Raw genomic sequence first — 7,500 nt, forward strand, 5'->3', positions numbered from 1 at the left:
AATATGAACATATGTTTGATGGGCTCTAGCAGACGAACAAGACTGAATTCGAGTAAATCCTTTCTTGCGCATGTTTTCCTTATCATGAAGATGGAAATATGTAAAAATAAAAAGTTCATCATAATCAGAAATAGTTATCAGACTACATCAAGGGACAGGAAGAATATTTTAACAGCTTCAGTTTATTAAAAAGAAAAAAAATTGCCCGATTTAGTCAATGTCCCCATTTTGTCCGCCTAAAATACACCATGAGATAGATAAAAATGGGTCTTTATTGTATGTATTATTCTTTATTGTATGTATTATTTCACATTAATAGGTACATTTCATTTTTGTGGATTTTTTTATTGCATCGAACTACAATAATTTTTAGGTAGCTTTCAAGGGGTTATTAGTTATTTCTTCCAAAATTTGGCGAACTTATTCCAATTCGTATACCATTTAATTGGTATACTTAAGGGTTTATATGTTGCAGATAGAGAAAATACTGAAACTTTCAGCTTTTTTCCTACACAATATTACGTAAGCTTATTAAACAATTTTTCCTAATAAGTTTGTGAAAATTAAAAACTATTTGAAATTTTTTAATAGTTTAATTTTTTATTTAACCGTGATTTTTTAATAAATGATGACCATCGCTTCACAACGTAGTCTATTTTTCATGGCTTGCGGTGAGCACTCGAATTGCTGAACTGAAAATTATGGAAGAGAAATTAATTTTTAGTATTCTTTACAGATTTAACTCGCCGCACAGATAGCTCTGATTTAGACCCGCTGGTGCCCTAAGACGATTTCGCTAGGTTTTCAGAGCACTGTGCACCCAGTGCATTAACGCAAGTGACGGAAGGTTATCGAAAAGTTTCGTGAAAATGAAAATTCCAGTAATGATGATGATTTTCCCAAACGGTTCGTTTTCGAGAGGTTTTTATTTGTTCTTTGGCATTAGGATTAGCGATAATAATTCAAATCAAGGATACTACTGGGAAGTCACCTTTAGAAAAAGTCGTTGTCGAAGTAAAATTTGGAACTATGCACGCATGCACTTCAGAGATAGCGTGATATTAGGATCTGCGATTCCATTTCAACGCTTTTTTGTGAAAAGGACGATACTTACAAATATAAACATAAGGCTTTTTTTCATACATGCGAATGAGGGCTTTGAAACGCAACAAATTAACCTAAAAATTTGGATTCTACGATTCTACGGGCGAAACTGTATTTTTGTTTGTTTATTTAAAGTTTCGCCCTCCACGCTCCATGCAAACAATCAGGGCGGTACTTTTTTTGCTAGCAGTTTAGAGGCGAAACTGTTTTTTCGTATTTTTTAGGATTATCAAGCTGATACCAGCTGTAAATAGTAACAATGATTGCCATTGAAAAAACCCGGATGAAATCGGTGATGTAAAACGGTAGTTATTGTAAAAAACGTAAGGGCGATACTTCAATGCTGATAGGTGGGACCGAAAAAGTAAACAATCGCCAAAGGGGCGATACTATCATTTTGTCAATTTCAATAGCAAAAACAAATTTTAATTTAATAATTTCAAATACTTTATAAAGTTTTGGGTTTCGATCACTGAATCATGCAATCTAGAATATAAAACACAATAGTTCTTAAATAGGAAATAAAACCTAGTCTGGAAATATTCACTGTTGATTTTCTTTGAATGGTGTCACTGCTAGTAGTTTTCAAGAAAAAGTGTTGATTTCTTAGTTCTCAGTCGCGTTGGAAATTTGAGTAAAATATAAACTTCAAATCGATTAAAAAAAAATTCGATTTTTTTGGCTCAGTACAATATATAACCCCTTCAGGAAAATTCAGTTTTCCCACCACAATTTAGATATTTTATTAACAGAGCATTAACAATAATTCGATGGTATGTCTATTTAATGGGCCATTTTTCGCTTTCCCATTTATTTGGTTTGAGATTTCTAGCACTGATGTTGTCCTATGCTGATTTGAGCGATTCTCTGAGTCCTGCCACTATCCCATGTAGTACGTGTTATCAAAAACATCGCGAAGCATCAAGTTCTAAATGTTCTCAAACGATATAATATCCGAAGAGAGTGATAAGAGTTATAAGAAATGTCTCATCACACTGTTAGGTGGATTAAAAGCGTTTTTTGATTGAAAATAGCTCGTTTTTTTCAATGCCGAAAACTTTTAAACGGGCAAACCACTTTGTAAACAAATTAAAGTACAAGAAAAGCACAACAAATGCTGGAAAAATCAGATCTCCCCAAGGCGGCTCTCTATGGAAATACTAGAGCCTAAGTTTGTCCATACTAGAGCTGTTCCGGCATTAAATACATCACCATATATTAAAGGCTTAAAGTCGTAATAATTAGCCTTTCTTACTTTTGTAAGCACGTCTTGAGTAAATACCCAAGCAACCAAAAGTTGATATAAAGGAACTACAAAAGCTTCTCGTTTTAAGTAATTTTGCAATACCTTTTATGTTCTAATAGCGGGTTAAGCAGTTCTATTAAAGTTTGAGCAGCTTGAAAGTTTGCTAAGAACTTTTTGTGAATTTTAAAGTGTGATTTTTAAGTATTATCCGAACTTGTGTTTGCTTGAGTCAAAAGTTACAGTTGTTCAAAAACTCAATGCATACGCCTGACACCGAAAACTGACAATTCCCTTGCGCCTACTTCATAACAATGGCGCAAGTGCATTCAAACGGCGAGTAATCAATTGCATTTGATGACGGAATGAGACAAACTTCAGCTCAAGTATTTCCATAGAGGGCCGCCTTGGGGAGATCTGATTTTTCCAGCATTTGTTGTGCTTTTCTTGTACTTTAATTTGTTTGCAAAGTGGTTTGCCCGTTTTTGCCCATTTAAAAGTTATCGGCATTAGAAAAAGAGCTATTTTCAATCAAAAAATGTGAATATCTCCACACATACTAGCGATAGCAAGTTTCCGTCTACGGTAAAGTAATGCAGTTTAATAGTCCAAACAATGTTCTAGAACATTTATATAATGGAAAAAATCTAGAAGAAAACTTATGATGAAAAAACTGTTTTTAAGAGGCCTTTCGCAAATAATGTCCCATATCTCAAAAACCTTAAAAGACAGAGAGTTGAAGTCTTCGGGTAAAATGTTTGTAACGAGTTTCTCTACAACTTTGCTGAAGTAAGTATTTGTCTATCTGAATTATTGAAGAAAATAAATTTCGTAACTCACTTTTAGGGAGATTAATCATCAATCCGATAAGACAGAAAGAAGGGGAGTTCTACTCCAAGGAACTTTCTCAAAGACACCATATTACTAAAGTCAACCGTTTTGACGCAATCTAAAAAAGCTCTTTGGGACCACTGTGCATCGGCTGCTATTGAATTTTGGATGGATCGGAATTCTGGTTCCGGAATTACGGGTTTAAGAGTGCGGCCACACAGAAATTTCTCATATAATCTATAGGAAAAATTAAAAATAGAATTTTTATTTTTGATGCTAAATGTCTTCAAGGTGCATGAAACGTCGAGCTTTGATGCAAACTCGAAAAAAAATTTGACGACTATTTACTTTTTTGGATTTTGGCACATTTTTGCCTTTCTCATATAGAAAGGTTATGCAATCACTCTGAAAAACGTGAACATAATCCCGGCCCGGAGGGTCGAGTGTCATATCCCATTCGACTCAGTTCGTCGAGATCGGAAAAAGTCTGTATGTGTGTGTGTATGTGTGTGTATGTGTGTGTATGTGTGTGTATGTGTGTGTATGTGTGTGTGTATGTATGTGCGTATGTGTCAAATAATGTCACTCATTTTTCTCAGAGATGGCTGGACCGATTTGCCCAATCTTAGTCTCAAATGAAAGGTGCAACTTTCCCATCGGTTGCTATTGAATTTTGGATCGATCGGAATTCTGGTTCCGGAATTACGGGTTTCAGAGTGCGGCCACACAGAAATTTCTCATAAAAACTATAGGAAAAATTAAAAATAGAATTTTTATTTTTGATGCTAAATGTATTCAAGGTGCATAAAACGTCGAGATTTGATGCAAACACGAAAAAAATTTGACGACTATTCACTTTTTTGGATTTTGCACATTTTTGCCTTTCTCATATAGAAAGGTTATGCAATCACTCTGAAAAACGTCAACCTAATCCCGGCCCGGAGGGCCGAGTGTCATATCCCATTCGACTCAGTTCGTCGAGATCGGAAAATGTCAGTATGTGTGTGTATGTGTGTGTATGTGTGTGTGTATGTGCGTGTATGTATGTGCGTATGTGTCAAATAATGTCACTCATTTTTCTCAGAGATGGCTGGACCGATTTGCCCAAACTTAGTCTCAAATGAAAGGTGCAACCTTCCCATCGGCTGCTATTGAATTTTGGATCGATCGGAATTCTGGTTCCGGAATTACGGGTTTCAGAGTGCGGCCACACAGAAATTTCTCATAATAACTATTGGAAAAATTAAAAATAGAATTTTTATTTTTGATGCTAAATGTATTCAAGGTGAATAAAACGTCGAGATTTGATGCAAACACGAAAAAAATTTGACGAAGATTCACTTTTTTGGATTTTGCACATTTTTGCCTTTCTCATATAGAAAGGTTATGCAATCACTCTGAAAAACGTCAACCTAATCTCGGCCCGGAGGGCCGAGTGTCATATCCCATTCGACTCAGTTCGTCGAGATCGGAAAAAGTCTGTATGTGTGTGTATGTGTGTGTATGTATGTGCGTATGTGTCAAATAATGTCACTCATTTTTCTCAGAGATGGCTGGACCGATTTGCCCAAACTTAGTCTCAAATGAAAGGTGCAACCTTCCCATCGGCTGCTATTGAATTTTGGATCGATCGGAATTTTGGTTCCGGAATTACGGGTTTCAGAGTGCGGCCACACAGAAATTTCTCATAAAACTATAGGAAAAATTAAAAATAGAATTTTTATTTTTGATGCTAAATGTATTCAAGGTGAATAAAACGTCGAGATTTGATGCAAACACGAAAAAAATTTGACGACTATTCACTTTTTTGGATTTTGGCACATTTTTGCCTTTCTCATATAGAAAGGTTATGCAATCACTCTGAAAAACGTCAACCTAATCCCGGCCAAATTTTTATTTCGACTCGCATAAGGTTTCTGGATTTTAACAGGGGCGTAGTTGATGGTTTACGGAGAGGGGTTACACCCCCCCCCCTCTACTGTTCACTCCCCTCCTTTAAAAATCTCCTTAAATCACCCCTCAGACCACCACCTCATATCCCTCCCTTTCAACCCCATCATCTTTAAACCACCACTATATTACAAAGCATACCAATTTAAGCTGGGGAGTCGTTCGTTCATGGGACTTTCGCCCTCCTCACATACCCATCCCCGCATGACAAAATGAGTTAGCAAGCAGATAACATTGATCTAATGCTGATTAGGCTAATGGAGTATGACATTTTTTTGTTTCAAGTGTTTCACCGTCGACACGTAGCTCATCAAGTTCGTGGCTGGCATGCCATTGTGTATAAGTGCAAAGTGTACTAAGAATGTAATGGACATTTCCACAATTATGTTGAACATAAAAAGCCTCCGTGCCATAGTTTAGAGAAATGAGAAAGGCACAATTGCACCGCTAGGTGGATTAAAACAGGTTTTTATACACAACATCGAAGCTATACTCTTCGAGTGCCAAACGAAATTTTGTTAAACGACTCGAAGGGTCAGTCAATGTAAATAAATAAACTAATGGGCGGTGGTCTGTGAACAGCTCGAACTTCCTACCATACAAGTATGGTCGAAAATGACGAATTGCCCACACCACACTTAATAGTTCTTTCTCGATAGTGTTGTAATTTATCTCAGCGATATTCAATGTCCTACTTGCAAATGCAATTGGCCTAGCATTTTGATTGCTTAGTACTGCTCCCAACGCTTTCCGGATGCATTTGTATGCAGGGTAAAAATATTACCTTCTGAAAAGTCTGGATAGCCTAGAACTGGCGGGTTCATGAAACATTTCTTCAAATATTGGAAAGAATGCTCACACTCGTCAGTCCAATTGAACTCTATATTCTTTCTAGTCAATTTATTTAATAGACTACACATTTTCGCAAAATCTTTTATATGTTTTCTATAGTAGTTCGCAAATGCTACGAATCTTTTTACTTCGTCTGCAGTTTGTGGACTACTCCATTTTCTTATAATTTCAATTTTCGAAGGGTCCGGTTTAACACCTTCAATAGACACTAAATGTCCCAAATATAGCAATTCAGTTTTAAGAAAATTACATTTCTGTGGATTAAGTTTCAAGTTGGTATTGCGTAATGTATCTAAAATTTCAGAAAGGTTTTTATTATGTTCGAGTAGTGTTCTACCGAATATAATAATATCATCTAGATAGACGAGGCATTTCTCCATATTTATTTATTATTGTCGTCAAACAAGAGTAGACCTTTTTTGTTACAACGATAAAATATAGTATACACTTAAAAAATAAAATACTAATAACTAAACTAAACACTATCTGGTTTACATAGCACTACTTTAGGATGTTGAAATTTTTGCCTTTCTCATATAGAAAGGTTATGCAATCACTCTGAAAAACGTCAACCTAATCCCGGCCCGGAGGGCCGAGTGTCATATCCCATTCGACTCAGTTCGTCGAGATCGGAAAAAGTCTGTATGTGTGTGTGTATGTATGTATGTGTGTGTGTATGTGTGTGTATGTGTGTGTATGTGTGTGTGTATGTGTGTGTGTATGTATGTGCGTATGTGTCAAATAATGTCACTCATTTTTCTCAGAGATGGCTGGACCGATTTGCCCAAACTTAGTCTCAAATGAAAGGTGCAACCTTCCCATCGGCTGCTATTGAATTTTGGATCGATCGGAATTCTGGTTCCGGAATTACGGGTTTCAGAGTGCGGCCACACAGAAATTTCTCATATAAACTATAGGAAAAATTAAAAACTGAATTTTTATTTTTGATGCTAAATGTGTTCAAAGTGCATGAAACGTCGAGATTTGATGTAAACTCGAAAAAAAAATTTGACTGCGATTCACTTTTTTGGATTTTGGCACATTTTTGCCTTTCTCATATAGAAAGGTTATGCAATCACTCTGAAAAACGTCAACCTAATCCCGGCCCGGAGGGCCGAGTGTCATATCCCATTCGACGCAGTTCGTCGAGATCGGAAAAAATCTGTATGTGTGTGTGTATGTATGTATGTATGTATGTGTGTATGTGTGTGTGTATGTGTGTGTGTATGTATGTGCGTATGTGTCAAATAATGTCACTCATTTTTCTCAGAGATGGCTGGACCGATTTGCCCAAATTTAGTCTCAAATGAAAGGTGCAACCTTCCCATCGGCTGCTATTGAATTTTGGATCGATCGGAATTCTGGTTCCGGAATTACGGGTTTCAGAGTGCGGCCACACAGAAATTTCTCATATAAACTATAGGAAAAATTAAAAACTGAATTTTTATTTTTGATGCTAAATGTGTTCAAGGTGCATGAAACGTCGAGATTTGATGTAAACTCGAAAAAAAAAATTTGAC

This window comes from Topomyia yanbarensis, chromosome 1 (assembly GCF_030247195.1).
Source record: "Topomyia yanbarensis strain Yona2022 chromosome 1, ASM3024719v1, whole genome shotgun sequence".
NCBI lineage: Eukaryota > Metazoa > Arthropoda > Insecta > Diptera > Culicidae > Topomyia > Topomyia yanbarensis.